Source organism: Medicago sativa, chromosome 3, assembly GCF_051527215.1.
Source record: "Medicago sativa cultivar Bolivia chromosome 3, Bolivia_mono, whole genome shotgun sequence".
NCBI lineage: Eukaryota > Viridiplantae > Streptophyta > Magnoliopsida > Fabales > Fabaceae > Medicago > Medicago sativa.
The window spans coordinates 27,525,903-27,541,558 of record NC_140751.1 but is presented as its reverse complement, the minus strand read 5'-3'; the positions used below and the strand labels follow the sequence as shown (position 1 = coordinate 27,541,558).

At 37.5% G+C, this 15,656-nt stretch overlaps 1 long non-coding RNA gene across 1 annotated transcript; it reads right to left on the bottom strand.

Moving 5' to 3' along the window:
- Positions 1 to 8,548: 8,548 nt before the first annotated feature.
- Positions 8,549 to 10,731, bottom strand: LOC146936848 (uncharacterized). Its single transcript, XR_015030748.1, has 3 exons — positions 10,464 to 10,731; positions 10,223 to 10,294; positions 8,549 to 8,848 (listed from the first exon to the last, which is right to left on the bottom strand). It is a non-coding gene; the product is annotated as an uncharacterized LOC146936848 (long non-coding RNA).
- Between the last annotated feature and the right edge of the window lie 4,925 nt (positions 10,732 to 15,656).

The following is a 15,656-nucleotide window of genomic DNA, read 5'->3' as shown; positions in this document are numbered from 1 at the left end:
ATGAGTTAGGGTTGTGTGTGTGAGAGAAGAAGTTTGTGAGTGTTTGTGTGAAATGGAAGAATGAAACCGTGAAAAATGGGTAAATGAGGGGTTGTGGGAAGTTAAGGGGAGTTACTCCCCTGGGCCCACCAAATTTTTTTTTTCAACACGCTATAATTTTGCTATTAGCGCAGCTCTCTGGAGCTTCCACGCTAATAGCGAAAATCACGCTAATAGCGTGAGGCTTCAGGATCAATTTTTTTCAACAGCTCCATATGGTTTGACCTCTTTAACCATGAAAGGTCCGGATGGTTTGACCTCTTTAACCATGAAAGGTCCGGACCACTTAGACTTCAATTTGCCCGGAAAAAGTCTTAGTCTTGAATTGAAAAGCAACACCATTTGCCCCGACATAAATTGTCTCTGAATGATCTTCTTATCATGATATTTCTTGGTTCGTCCTTTGTAAAGCTTTGAAGACTCATAAGCTTGATTTCTCATTTCTTCAAGCTCATGCATTTGAACTTTTCATCTTTCACCGGCTTTCTCTTGATCAAAATTTAGGAACTTCAATGCCCAAAATGCTTTGTGATCAAGCTCAACCGGTAAGTGACAAGATTTGCCATAGACCATTTGAAAGGGAGTGAGGCCTATAGGAGACTTGTAAGCAGTCATATATGCCCACAAAGCTTCATCAAGTTTAGCCGACCAATCCTTCCGAGATGTAGAGACCATCTTCTCAAGTATTCGTTTGACCTCCCGGTTGGAAACTTCGGCTTGTCCATTTGTTTGCAGATGATACGGTGATGCTACCTTGTGCTTGACTCCATAGTGATCTAAGGCTTTGGCAAGTTGTGCGTTGCAAAAGTGTGACCCTCCATCACTAATGAGAACTCTTGGTGTACCAAACCGGGTGAAAATATTTTTCTTTAGGAATTTCACTACCGTCTTGCTATCGGCTTTAGGCGATGCTACGGCTTCCACCCACTTTGAAACATAATCAACAGCTACCAAGATGTACTCATTGGAATATGATGAAGGAAAAGGGCCAACAAAATCTATACCCCAACAATCGAACACTTCCACTTCAAGGATGATTTGTAGAGGCATCTCATTTCTCTTTGACATTGATCTGGTTCTTTGACATTCATCACAATGCTTGCAATGTGTATTAGCATCTTTGAAAAGAGTTGGCCAATAGAACCCGGATTGAAGTACCTTTGTGGCGGTTCTTTCCCCATTGAAGTGACCTCCATAGGGTGAATTGTGACATTATCATAGGATCTTCTTTGCCTCTTCATCATCCACACACCTACGCAAGAGATTGTCCGCTCCAATTTTGAACAAGTATGGCTCATCCCACACATAATGATTAGCGTCATTGAGGAACTTCTTGCATTGTTGCCATTCATAATCTTCCGAAATGAACCCGGTTGCTTTGTAGTTCACCATGTCGGCAAACCAAGGTCTCACATTGATTGCAAGCAACCTTTCATCGGGAAATTCTTCATAAACTTCCGGTTCATTCTTTGCCACCTCATTGTTTGTCAACCTTGAAAGGTGATCAGCTACAAGATTCTCCGTGCCTTTCTTATCTTTGATCTCTAAGTCAAACTCTTGAAGCAACAACATCTATCGGATGAGCCTTGGCTTTGAGTCGGACTTAGTGAGGAGATACTTGATAGCTGCATGGTCAGTATAAACAACAATTTTGGAACCTACAAGGTAAGAACGAAATTTCTTCATTTCATAAACTATTGCAAGTAACTCTTTCTCAGTGGTGGCATGATGTAGTATTTTTGCATTAAACAAGATAAGTATTTGTGTATATCGTCTCCACAGGGAGTTACGTTTAATCATAAGCATTTTCAAAATCTTTCACATTAAGGTATGGGTATAAAAATGTTTGTTTGTAAAACTATATTCCTACATGACATAAAAGTAAAAACAAGAGGAGATTGAACTATTTCGCTTGCGGTATAAGATAACAACCAAGCGTAACAACGGCAATCTCTCGATCGATTAACAGACTCTAGCTTTATAACCAATATTATCACGATCATTTCTACAACATCCTTCGTATCCAAAGCGACATCGTTATTTCTAAGTTAGCGTTTAAACATTCGTGTCCAAATCCCTTAAACGATAACAAAGTCGATCGGATAACTTAATCGACCGTGTCCAGCCTGATTAAGTATCCGAAAGCATTAAGTTCTTGATTAAAAAGCGATTATCAAAGGTTTACAAACTTGTCAAGAGTGTTATAACATAAGATAGATTGTTATTATAGTTCTAGATTCAAGAGTTTGTGTCCAAATCATCTTGAATCTCTTTGAAAGCATTAAACATAATAATAACAACAATATTGAATCATTAAGCTAGAACCTTATGTATTAAAAGATCAAAAGATTACATAATAGCTTGTTTATTACCTCAATACTACAAGAGTAGATAATAGCTACACATAGACATGTAAACTATGCAAGCGATGAAGGAAAGATGAAGATTCCATGTCAAGATCCTTCGTGTCCAAAGTGATCTTGAGTTGAATCTACTCCTCAACAACTTGCTTTGTGTTTCTCTCTTGAAATAGCTCTAACCTCTCTCTTAGAATGTATGAAAATATGTTAATAAAACAGTGAATGCCCTAAAAGAGAGGTAAGAATGCTATTTATATAGGCCTGTGTTTTTGTACCTACGCTAATAGCGCCATTTACGCTAATAGCGTGGTAAGTCGACCTATAATCTGGCCAATGGGCTTGTGCCACGTTGGCCTTGCCCTGCTTCTACGCCCCAGCTACGCTATTGGCGTGGCTCTCTGGACTCTTTACGCTAATAGCGTGTCTCACGCTAATGGTGTGTTTCTTCATGGCTGCTACGCTCCAGGTACGCTATTAGCGTAACTCTCTGGAGTGATTACGCTAATAGCGTATATTACGCTAATAGCGTGTTGCTTCACAAGTGCTCCAGATTCACGCTCCAGGTGCGCCATTGGCGTATCTTTCTGACCTTGGGCTTTTCTTGCTCACGCCAATAGCGTAGGACACGCTAATGGCGTAGCTTCCTTGAACTTTGACGTTTCTTGCTCCTTGCTTGTAATTTCCTGCACAAAAAGGGTAGACTAAGGCTCAAAAGCATAAATGACATATTAACACAATATTTGGAGTTTTCCATAGAGAATCTTGCAAAACAAGTCACTAAAATGCCTAAACTCCTATGCGAAATATATCACTTTTAAACACTTATCATGGCATAATTGATTTGTGCCTCATTTAAAACTTTACTTGCATAGTGAATAGCATGAAAAATTTTGTCCTTACGTTGACCCAAGACCGCACCAACAGCATAATCACTTGCATCACACATTAATTCAAAATTTAAGTCCCAATTAGGAGCAATGATTATTGGTGCAGTGGTCAACCTTTCTTTCAAAGTTTCAAATGCAAAAAGACATTCATTATCAAAAATAAAAGACTTATCTTTGTTGAGCAAGTTGCTCATAGGCTTTGCTATCTTTGAGAAGTCTTTGATGAATCTCCGGTAAAACCCAGCATGACCAAGAAAACTCCGAACACCTTTGACATTCACCGGTGTTGGAAGCCTTCCAATGACATCGACCTTTGCTTGGTCTACCTCGATACCCTTTGAAGAAATCTTGTGACCAAGGACAATACCCTTGGTAACCATGAAGTGACATTTCTCCCAATTGAGCACCAAGCTAGTTTCAATACACCACTTCAGTACGGTATCCAAGCTCTTTAAACACATATCAAATGATGGTCCAAAAACTGAGAAATCATCCATGAACACCTCCATGCATTTACCAATTAAATCGGAGAAGATTGCTTGAACACACTGTTGGAAAGTTGCGGGTGCATTACACAAGCCAAATGGCATTCTTCGATAAGCAAAAATACCAAAGGGGCAAGTGAAAGCCGTCTTCTCGTGATCATCTGGGTTCACGGCGATTTGATTGTAACCGGAGTAACCATCTAGGAAGCAATAAAAGGATTGACCGGAGAGTCTTTGAAGCATTTGATCCATGAAGGGCAATGGGAAGTGATCCTTCCTTGTTGCTTGATTAAGTCTTCTATAATCGATACACATCCTCCATCCGGTGACGGTTCTAGTTGGGATCAACTCATCTTTATCATTAGTGATCACCGTCATTCCTCCTTTCTTGGGAACTACTTGAACCGGGCTTACCCAAGCACTATCCGAGATTGGATAGATCATGCCGGCTTTAAGCAACTTCACTACTTCCTTTCGCACCACCTCTTTCATATTTAGATTCAAGCGGCGTTGGGGTTGTGCTACCAGTTTGTAGTTTTCTTCCATCATAATCTTGTGCATGCAATAAGATGAACTTATCCCTTTCAAGTCGAATAACTTCCACCCTATTGCTTCCTTGTTGGCTTTGAGGACCTCTACCAACTTTGTTTCATCATTGATGGACAAGGAGCTACTAATGACAACCGACTTTGTACCATCTTTCTCAAGAAAAACATATTTCAAATTAGATGGTAAAACATTTAATTCTACCTTGGTGTCATCATCTTTTGCTTCTTCCTTGGATTCCTCTTTCAAATCTTCAAGCATGGCTTGATTAGGAAGAATCTCCTTCAAGGAATCTAGCTCCTTCAAACACTCTTCAATGTCTCTTGCTTCATCTTCATCAATAGTATTGAGTGCGTCCACCAAAGAACTCTCAAGGGGTGTTCTTTTATTCAATTGCTTCCGAGTTGTCAAGATGACTTCTTCGGTTGCATCCACTTTGAAACATGCACCCTTGTCTTTTGAGTGCTTCAAGGCTTCTCGGATGTTGAAAGTAACCTCTTCATCATTTACCTTAACCTTCATGATATTATCATCAAGATCAATCATCATCCGAGCCGTCTGCATGAAATTCCTTCCCATTGAAAGAGGCACATCCTCATCTTCTTCGACATCCATAACCACAAAGTCAGCTGGAAAAACAAATTTGTCCACTTTTACAAGAACATTTTCGGCCATTCCTAGTGGTTTTGCAAAGGATTTGTCGGCCAATTGCAACATCATCCTAGTTCGCTTTATACAAAGGTCACCAACTCTTTTGGCAACGGACAAAGGCATGAGATTTATGCTTGATCCAAGATCAAGTAGTGCTTTACCTACATGGGTTGTGCCAATAGCTACTGGTAGAGTGACTCTTCCCGGATCTTGCTCTTTCTTAGGCAACCTTCTTTGAATTATAGCACTACAATTGGCATCAATTTGGATAGTCTCTTCATCATTGACTCTTCTCTTCTTGGAAAGGATGTCTTTCATGAATTTAGCATATACCAGCATTTGCTCCAAGGCTTCTGAGAATGGTATACCAATTTGCAACTTCTTGAAGAGTTCAAGAAACCTTGAGTATTGCCGCTCTTTATCTTTCTTGGATGGAGCATGTGGGTATGGTAATTGTTGAGCTGCCACTTGCTTCTCAACTTCTTTTTTCTTGCCTCTATCTTGCCCCACATCTTTCTTCTTCCTCTCCATCTCCTCTTGTTCAACTAGTTCTCTTTTTCATTTTTTTCTTTTTCAACTAATTCTCCTTTATTTTCTATGTACACGTCCTTCTCTATCTCCTCTACATCCTCCTCGAACTTCACTAGATCCTCCTCATTAACAACATCTTCAACCTTCTTATCAACAACTATATCTTCACCTACCCCTTCACCGATCACTCTACCACTCCGTGTCGCGATAGCTTTTGATTGCTATGCTTTGCTATGCTCCTTGGGGTTTGGTTGTGTGTTGGCGGTGAACGTTCCCATTTGCGGATTACCTTGAGACATTTGTTGTGCTAATTGACCAACTTGCATTTCAAGGCCTTTGATTGACGCGTCGGTATTCTTTTGATTCGCCATTGACATTTGCATAAATTGCTTCAAAGTCTCGTCGGTGCTTTGGGAATGGTTTGGTTTGGGGGTTATTTTGTGGTGGGAATTGATATTGGTTGTTGAATGGTTGTTGGAATTGAGGGTACGGTTGTTGGTAGAAGTTGGATTGTGAATATTGGTAGTTATTATTGTAAGGGGTTCTCCATGGTCTTTGAAAGTTTTGGTTACCCGGATATCTTCCTTGAAAGTTGGAAGTACCCGGATTTTGAGCTTGTTGTGAGCTTCTGGCTTGTTGTGGTTGGTTAGGTCTATGTTGTTGGTTTCCCACATAATTGACCTCTTCTTCTTCAAAAGATCCAGGTGCGGGACAACAGCCGGTGGGATGATCTCCCGTACAAAGCTCACATGTGTTGACTTGAGATGTTCCTCCTTCTTTCATGAGAGATTCAAGAATTTGTTTTGGCATAGCTCTCATCTCCTTTTGCATAGCTTCCATTTGTTGAGTGAGGAGCTTATTTTGAGCTAAAACCGCATCATTTGCTTCTAGTTCAAGAATACCGGCTTTTCGTTGTTAAGGATTCCGGTTGTGAGATGACTTTCTAGTGTTGAGAGCCATTTGGTTTATGATCTTCACAGCGTCAGCTGGATTTTTCAAAGCTATAGATTCGCCTGCACTTGCATCTAACATTGTCTTGGACTCATCTTTAAGCCCTTGACGAAAAAGGTAGAGTTGCATTTGGCTATCATAACCATGCTTCGGACAATTCCTAAGCAAAGATTTGTATCGCTCCCAAGCTTCACATAGTGTCTCACTTTGGCCTTGAGAAAAAGTTGTGATTGATGTCTTAGCTTCAAGATGCCTATCCTCCGGAAAGAACCTCTCTTGAAAAGTTTTCTCTAGTTCAGTCCAATTCTTCATCAAAGAAGTAGGTTGATCTAAGTACCATTCCTTAGCCTTCCCAATTAAAGAATGAGGAAATAACTTGCAAAACATGTTCTCTTCCTCATCTTCCTTCATACCAAGAGTATCGGCGATAACATAGAAGTTTGTGAGATGCTTATAAGGGTCTTCATGGTCCATTCCGGTGAACGGGTTTTGAGTAATCAAATGTATCAACCCCGACTTCAACTCGACTTGCTTGGTGTTATGATTACCAAGGCTAGCAAGCCTTCTTGGACTAACCCACATTGGGAGAGCATTCTCATCTTCATTAGCCATTGTTACACTAGTTTCCCTTGGTGGTGATGATGGTGGAGTCGAGTGTAGAGAACCACCCGGAGATAGTGTATGAACCGAACCCGAAGGAGAATGTATAGAACTAGAAGAGTTCGGCTGAGCCAGCCTGGCTAGTCTCTTAGCTTCCTTTGCTTTTGCCTTAAGTAACCGAGCAGTTTTCTCAATCTCAGGATCAAATTGAAGGTCATCTTTAGAAACGGTACCTAGCATAAACAAAGTTCACAAAGACTATACCAGGTGGTTAGCATAAAAAAAATAATGAATGATATATGTGTATAAGTATATGCATGAAAGAATTTTGTGCAAAATTGACTTAACATGACAAAATTGTTTCAAAACTTATAATTTAAAATCCGCTACTCCCCGGCAACGGCGCCATTTTGATGTAGAGTTTCTACATGTCATATAACTAAGTACACGTGAGTATATATAGGATCGTTTTCCGCAGGGAGTTGCGTTAATCATAAGCATTTTCACAATAGTTCACATTAAGGTATCCTTTATAAAATGTTTGTTTGTAACATATATCCCCAAATGACTTAAAGTAAAAACGAGAGAAGATCGAACTATTTCGCTTGTGGTATAAAATAACAAGCAAGCATAACAGCAGCAATTTCTCGATCGATTAACATACTCTAGCTTTATAACCAATATTATCACAATCATTTCTATAACATCCTTCGTGTCCAAAGCGATATCGTTATTTCTAAGTTAGCGTTTAAACATTCGTGTCCAAATCCCTTAAACGATAACAAAGTCGATAGGATAACTTAATCGATCGTGTCCAGCCTGATTAAGTATCCGAAAGCATTAAGTTATTGATTAAAAGTAATTATCAAAGGTTTACAAACTTGTCAAGAGTGATATAACATAAGATAGATTGTTATTCTAGTTCTAGATTCAAGAGTTCGTGTCCAAATCATCTTGAATCTCATTGAAAGCATTAAACATAAGAATAACAACAATATTGAATCATTAAGCTAGAACCTTATACATTAAAAGATCAAAAGATTACATAATAGCTTGTTTGTTACCTCAATACTACAAAGTAGATGATAGCTACACATAGAGATGTATACTATGCAAAGGATGAAGGAAAGATGAAGATTCCATGTCAAGATCCTTCGTGTCCAAAGTGATCTTGAGTTGAATCTACTCCTGAACCACTTGCTTTGTGTTTCTCTCTTGGAAATAGCTCTGACCTCTCTCTTAGAATGTATAAAAAATATCTAATGGAATAGTGAATGACCTAAAAGAGAGGTATGAATGCTATTTAAATGGGCTGTGTTTTTACACCTACGCTATTAGCGAAATGTACACTATTAGCGTAGTAGGTCGGCCTATTTAATGGCCAATGGAAGTGTCACGACCCAAATTCAAAATCGTGACCGGCGCACAAACTAGAACAACCTAGTTCGGCAAGCCTATTGACATCACTTGACAAACTATAGTTTAAACAATTCCCATATTGACTTTCACTTCAAAATAATAGTCACTGAAATTTCGACAGAGTATCCTCTGTATTTTTAACATTTCCAAGATTTTTAATCATGTTTAAGAACCTGTATTCTCATTCAGAGTTTCAAATGACATATTTACATTTTTGTACATCTCAGAATAAAACATTCCTAAACTCCAAATAGCTGCAGATACTTTGATTTAACATATACATAAACAAAAGAGACATTCATCAAGGAAACCTACCACAAGAATGACATTGATATATCTTTAACTCTGCTACAAGCTTTCTACGCACTTGACTTTAAATCTGAAAAAAATGTAAAAGAAGGGGTAAGTCACAAAGACTTAGTGAGCAGACAACAACCACCACCAACTAGAAGGGAAACACACAACGGCACGATTATTTACTTTTCTCAAAATTTAATGTTAATTTACAAATCTAATAGCTGTATAAAATTCTTATAACCCGCAAACGTATTATACGCATGAAAATCCGCACGTTATAAATGTTTACAATCAAATGGGTATACCTCAACGAAAATCCAACATCGTAAAGACATAAAATTACAAGCCTTTAAAAATATATTGCCGAAAATCTTAATAAAAACCTTTAAAGAAAATATTGAAAACTCCATTTAGTTAAAATAAATAATATGGGTGAATCGAGAACTAGCTCCTAATGGTGGCCTATCCATAGGGGCGGCTCCATCTAACGGATAGCTCTTTTCTCTCGACTCAAAACAAAATGTTTTTTTTAAAGTATATCAAAATGGGTGAATCAAGAACTAGCTCCATCTCGTTGATAGCCCTCTCCTCCTAATGGTGGCCTATCCATAGAGGCGGCTCCATCTAACAGATAGCTCTTTTCTCTTAACTCAAAACAAAATGTGAAAAAAAAAATATTCAATTAGGAAGTTTACCTCTCATTGATAGCCCTCTCTTCCTAATGGCAGCCTTTCCAAAGGGGCGGCTCCATCTAATGGGGTAATTCTACCTAATTGAAATCACATACTAGGTGCACCTAGGTCGTCGCAATAATAATAGTTTTTCTCAAAACAAAATTTTCAAAATGTCTCTAAAACCATATTTCACAACATATTGAAAATTATATCAAAATACATTCATCAAAACTCAATCGAAAATCTACTACTTATCATCATAGATAAGTCCAAATTCAAATCCAAATATAGTCCATATTAATATCAAAATCTTCAAAAAACACACTTCAAAACCATACTTTAGAACATTTCAAAACTAATTTCACGAACATATAGGAATTGTCACAACAATGTATTTCCCGGAACATATTAATCCAGTGCACAAAAATATGTGCTAATCAAATCTCCATTTCAAGTCAACGTATAAATCATAAGTAGCCTAATTTGAGTTTATATTAATATCGAAAATTCCCAAAAACATATATCTCAAAACCGTATTTCTCCATGTCTCAAAATTCATGTCAGAGTATATGCAACCATATCTCAATTTCAAATCTTTTGCAATGCAAATAGAGTATAGTTAAATTTGATGACTTTGAATTTAAATAACAATGACGAGAGAAATGTTTAAAATGTTCAAAGGGTGTGTTCCCCAATTTGATAAATACTTTAACATAGAAAATTATCAAAATATCAACAATATTAATAGTGAAAATAGGTGATAATGATCGTTATCAACTCACAGTTATGAGGAATCAACTAAGTTTGCTCTCTAACCACTCCTGAAGAAGCATCTGAAGCGTCCGGTGTCATATCTGAGCATCAATAATATTTTCTTATAAATTAGAAACTCATTCTACTACTTCACTAATTATAGTTAACCATAAAATCTTCATAGTATATATTATAACCTCTAAATAATTTCTAAACAAACTAATCATGTCCAAATTAACACTAATTGAATTATAAGTTGATAAAAAATACCTCAAAGAGTCCTAATAGACAAGTTTTATGAGATAAGTATTCCTCTCCTTCTTTGAAGCACCAACTCCAACTCCAAAACTTTACCCAAAATCACTTGTACCATGAAATAGCTTTGATTATATGTGCAATTTTTTTCTTATGGGGTTTGATTTGGTGATGAAATTTGGTGGTTTGTGAAAAGAAGAAAAACTGAAAAAAAAATGAGGAAAGGTGGAACCGAGAAGAAGCTGGAAGTTTCGGGAGAGAGGAAAAAGAATGGGAAGTGTATACGTCATGTGTGTGTTGTTTTAATATCATTATTATTTAACTATTATTTTTTTTTTCACGTGTGTGTGTGTTGTGTTACTATATATATATATATATATATATATATATATATATATATATATATATATATATATATATATATATATTATTTATTTATTTTATTTCTTTTCAAAACTGAAATGGTATGTTTCAGGAAGCCTGCCACGTTGGTCCTTTTTGCCCTGCTTCGCCCAAACCACGCTAATGACGTGGCTCTCTGGAACTGTTACGCTAATAGCGTGTTTCTTGACATCTTCTGGTTGGCTTCGCTCCAGGTACGCTATTGGCGTATCTCTCTGGAGTGATTACGCTAATAGCGTAAATCACGCTAATAGCGAATTCTTCACAAGTGCTCCAGATTCACGCCCCAGGTGCGCTATTGGCGTATCTCTCTGGCTTTTGCATCTCTTGATCACGCTAATAGCGTATCACACGCTAATAGCGTAGCTTCCTTGAATTTTGACGTTTCTTGTTCTCTGCTTGTATTTTCCTGCACGACAAGGGTAGAATAAGGTTCAAAAGCATAAATGACATATTTGCATAATATTTGGAGTTTTCCATGGAGAATCTTGCAAAACAAGTCACTAAAATGCCTAAACTACCATATGAAATATATCACTTTTGAACACTTATCACCTAACTGGGTCACCTGCCCCATGTCTACAGAGAAATTGGGTTCTTGGTCTAGTTACAATGGTCATCTGCGAAGTTGGATATGGCGGCAGCAAATGAAAAATCGAAATATGAAAATATTGATGCTCAATTATGCAATGTTATCAAGTCAACACTTGTGATTCGGTTTGGAGTCATGCTAATAAACTCTACACTAATGACACTCAACATCTATGTGCTAATAAAAATTTCACTCATGCTAATAAATAATTCTCCTTTCCCAAAAAAAAAAATCTTCTAGTCTCTGTTTTGATTTGATCTCTTAAAGCTTAATTTTGCTCAGCTATTAAAAAAAATTAGACTAAATTTGAGTTAAAATTTAATCGGAAGTCAACAGTAACATTCGGCCTCGGACGCGAAATTTAAGCATCAACAGCTGATCTAAACAAGAACTTATTAGTTACCTGTTTCGACCCCTAAGCAGTTCAAAATTGTCAACATTTCCACGTCTTTTAGGCTTATATAGTCTAAACATTTTTGTGACATAATAAAGTTGACTTGATGGTTAGGATGAGAAAATAAAGTTCATGCCCCAAATGTGTAATTTTTCACTTACACATTTTTAGGGCCATCAGATGTTATGTTATCTGAGTTTGAAGTATAGACAATGCACATCATTGTCTTCAAGCTATGCCCTTCCACTTGAGGAACTTGAAAAGTTACAGAAGAGCCTTCGAAGTTGAAGGTTAACGAATCACGATAACTATCATCAGGGAGCAAACAATCACCACTCCCACTGACATCCATATTCTGTAGAAGTAAAGATAGACTCAAAAATTAATAGACGTGTGTTAATATCATTTAAAAGTATAATTTTTTTCATTAAATAATTAATCATATTCTGGTTGTAAAATTTTTTGAAGTAACACAAAATTTCTTTGCTTGGATTCATAATACAGACTATCAATCCCTCTTAATTATTTGCTTGCAGCATTAGTTTGTTCTTGCATGTAAGAAGTCTTTGTTGTTAATTTAAAAAACGATTAGCACAAAAGTTATTTATAAATTTAAACTTTCGATATGGAAAAATATTTAATTAGCCAATTTCAATTAATAAGTCTCATACAAGCATTACTACTATGAGACTAGTATCAGAGATAAGCATATAAAGCATCCAAAATTATTTTTCCATCAAGAGAAAGTTGTTCTTCAGAGTTGCAATCCACCAAAAGAGTTTGAAGCTTTGGGGGTTGGTTCGAAAAAGATGACAGTTCATGTGAACTAGTACTTGGTACATATAAAGAAACAACTGATGACATAGGAACAGATGTTTAAATTGGGGATGTGAGGTTATTTGTCGGTGACATCCAAGACTTAATGAAAGATGGAAACACATCATGTGAAAATCCCTCATAGCCGCACAAAGAATATATCCATGTTTCTTGACCTTACTATTAAAAATGCACTGTTGTTTTTTCGATTTAAAAATATACCGAACGAAATTACTGGGTGAGTCACGACCAGGTCGCTTTCTTTAAGACGTTTCATGGCACTACCCTAGTTTGTGCAAGGTAGACTATCAACCACGCCGTCTCCAGGATAAAACAGCCCAGATCACTGTTACGAGTATATACTGCACAATATATAGTCGCTCGAGAATTACACCTCAAAGTATGGTTCAATCGTTTGATCGAAGCCACTCGATACGGTACGTAACCGCTCTATTCGAAACTGATGGGACAGAAAGGAGTAGAAGAAGAAGAAGAACGATTTGTTAAAATCGAAAGGGAGAAGAGAGAAAACCGCACAGGAAGCATCAACTGTGAGATTTTGGTGTGAAGAATGAATGGGGCGAGCTCTCCTTTTATAGGGAGAGTTTGTAACAAAAAACGAGTGACTTGGGGATTAAGTCTGCTTAATCCTTAAGCAAACGCATTTTGTTTCTTAATTGGATATATCCGGAAGTTTCTGGATACGCGTTTTGGATCAGGTCGGATCGTAACAAATTTATTTGTTACGCGTAGCGCTTACGGATAATGATTAAATTAATTAATTAATTAATTTAACATTTTCAAGTAACAAAATATATATATATATATATATATATCATTTTTTAACCCACGGCCCAAGCCCGGCCGGTCGGACGGACGGCGGCGTCGCACGCGTGATATATATATATTTTGTAAGCGTTCACCCGTTCACAAAATTGGGTACCCCAAGGGCACACCCTTGGAGGTCACTTTGCCCATATATAAACACTTACTAGTTGGGGTGACCCTCCAATGTGGGACATTTTTAAGTCACACCCACACACTAGTTATTTCATAGTGTTTTTCCTTCCAATTTTCTTCACTAGAATGACTAGTGTTCCAACAATCCCCCACTTGACTTCAAAATGGTTTCGAGAAATAACGTAAAACGTTTCCATAAGATTTGCTAATATACAAAGGTGTCGCCAACAACTTGAACCTTTGCATAGTGGAAGGTATTCTAATTTAACAAGAGTTGCTTACAGCATTGAACTCTATCTCAGACGTAGAATCCACACACAAACCTTTTCATAGGTGTATTCTAAAAGCCCGTGCATTTTAAGGCCCTGCACGTGTATCCCGGTTTTAACGAATGCTCTAGGAATTCTGCCTCAAAATTCCATAGGACTGGCCTAAGTTCCACATTCGTATAGGTGAGTCTATCAAGGGTACTCCTGTAGCTGTGTACCCCAGTCAATATAGAGTATAGATCTCATTAAGAGTTACTATTACCTCATCCTTCTTTAGCTGCAAGATCATGCTTTCTATATTCTTTTTCTCATAGCATGTTCTACCACCTCATGACTTGTTTTAACCCATTGAACCTAAATCTTGGGATCTCCAGTCATATAGGTCGGGTTACCATCATTCAGTGGGCTATAGATATTAGTCCCATCCTACTGCATGTTTCTCGGACTTTCTCTCTATTAAGTCCTTTCGTCAAAGGATCAGCTAAGTTTTCATTCATACGTACAAAATCAACTCTAACCGCTCCATTAGAGATACACTCTCTAATCGTGCTGTGTTTTCGCCTTATCTGTCGTCTCTTACCATTGTAATAACTATTCTTAATCTTTGCAATAGCCGCGGTACTATCGCAATGAATTAACACACCCGGTAACGGTTTCTCCCATAAAGGGATTTCAGCTAGCAAGGATCTTAGCCAACTTGCTTCTTCACTAGCAGTCGCTAGTGCTATCATCTCAGATTCCATTGTGGACTGAGCCAGAATGGTCTGCTTCTTAGACTTCCAAGAAACAGCTCCTCCAGCTATGCTAAATATATAGCTGATGGTCGCTTTGGAATCATCCGACAAGGTGTTCCAATCTGCATCACTGTATCCTTCAAGTACAACAGGATATTTTTGATAATACAATCCTAATGTCATAGTCCCTTTTAGGTATCTCATGACTCTCTCAATAGCATGCCAATGCTCCTTGCTTGGCCTACTTGTAAATCTGCATAAGAGTCCCACGACATAGGCAATGTCGGGTCTAGTACAATCAGTGGCATATCTGAGACTGCCAATGATGCTCGCATATTCAGTTTGTCTAACACCATCTCCAGTGTTCTTAAAAAGTTTTACACTTGGATCATAAGGTGTGCTTGCAGGTTTACAATCAAAATAGTTATATTTCCTTAAGATCTTCTCAACATAGTGAGATTGATCCAAGGAAATTCCTTTATCTGATCTAGTAATCTTGATGCCAAGAATTACGTCAGCTTCTCCTAGGTCTTTCATATCAAAGTTGTTACTCAACAGTGATTTCACAGAATTTGTGGCAGGAATGTTTGACCCAAAAATGAGTAGGTCGTCTACATATAGACATATGATAGTACAAATGTTTTTATCATACTTGTAGTAGATACATTTGTCACTTTCATTCACTTTGAACTCATTTATAATCATTAAGTTGTCAAACTTTTCATGCCATTGCTTAGGGCTTGTTTTAGACCATACAGAGATTTGTCTAACTTACAGACTTTGCTTTCCTGTCCATGAACTACAAAACCTTCAGGTTGTTCCATATAGATTTCTTCTTCCAACTCACCATTCAAAAAAGCAGTTTTCACATCCATTTGATGTGCTATCAAGTTATAAACAGCAGCCAAGGAAATTAGTACCCTTATAGACAGTAGAGAATCCATTTCATCATTTATGGCTTCTTGCCATAAATCTGCATCCAAGGAAGACAAAACTTCTTTGAGGTTTGATGGATCCTCTTCTAATGTATTGACCACATAT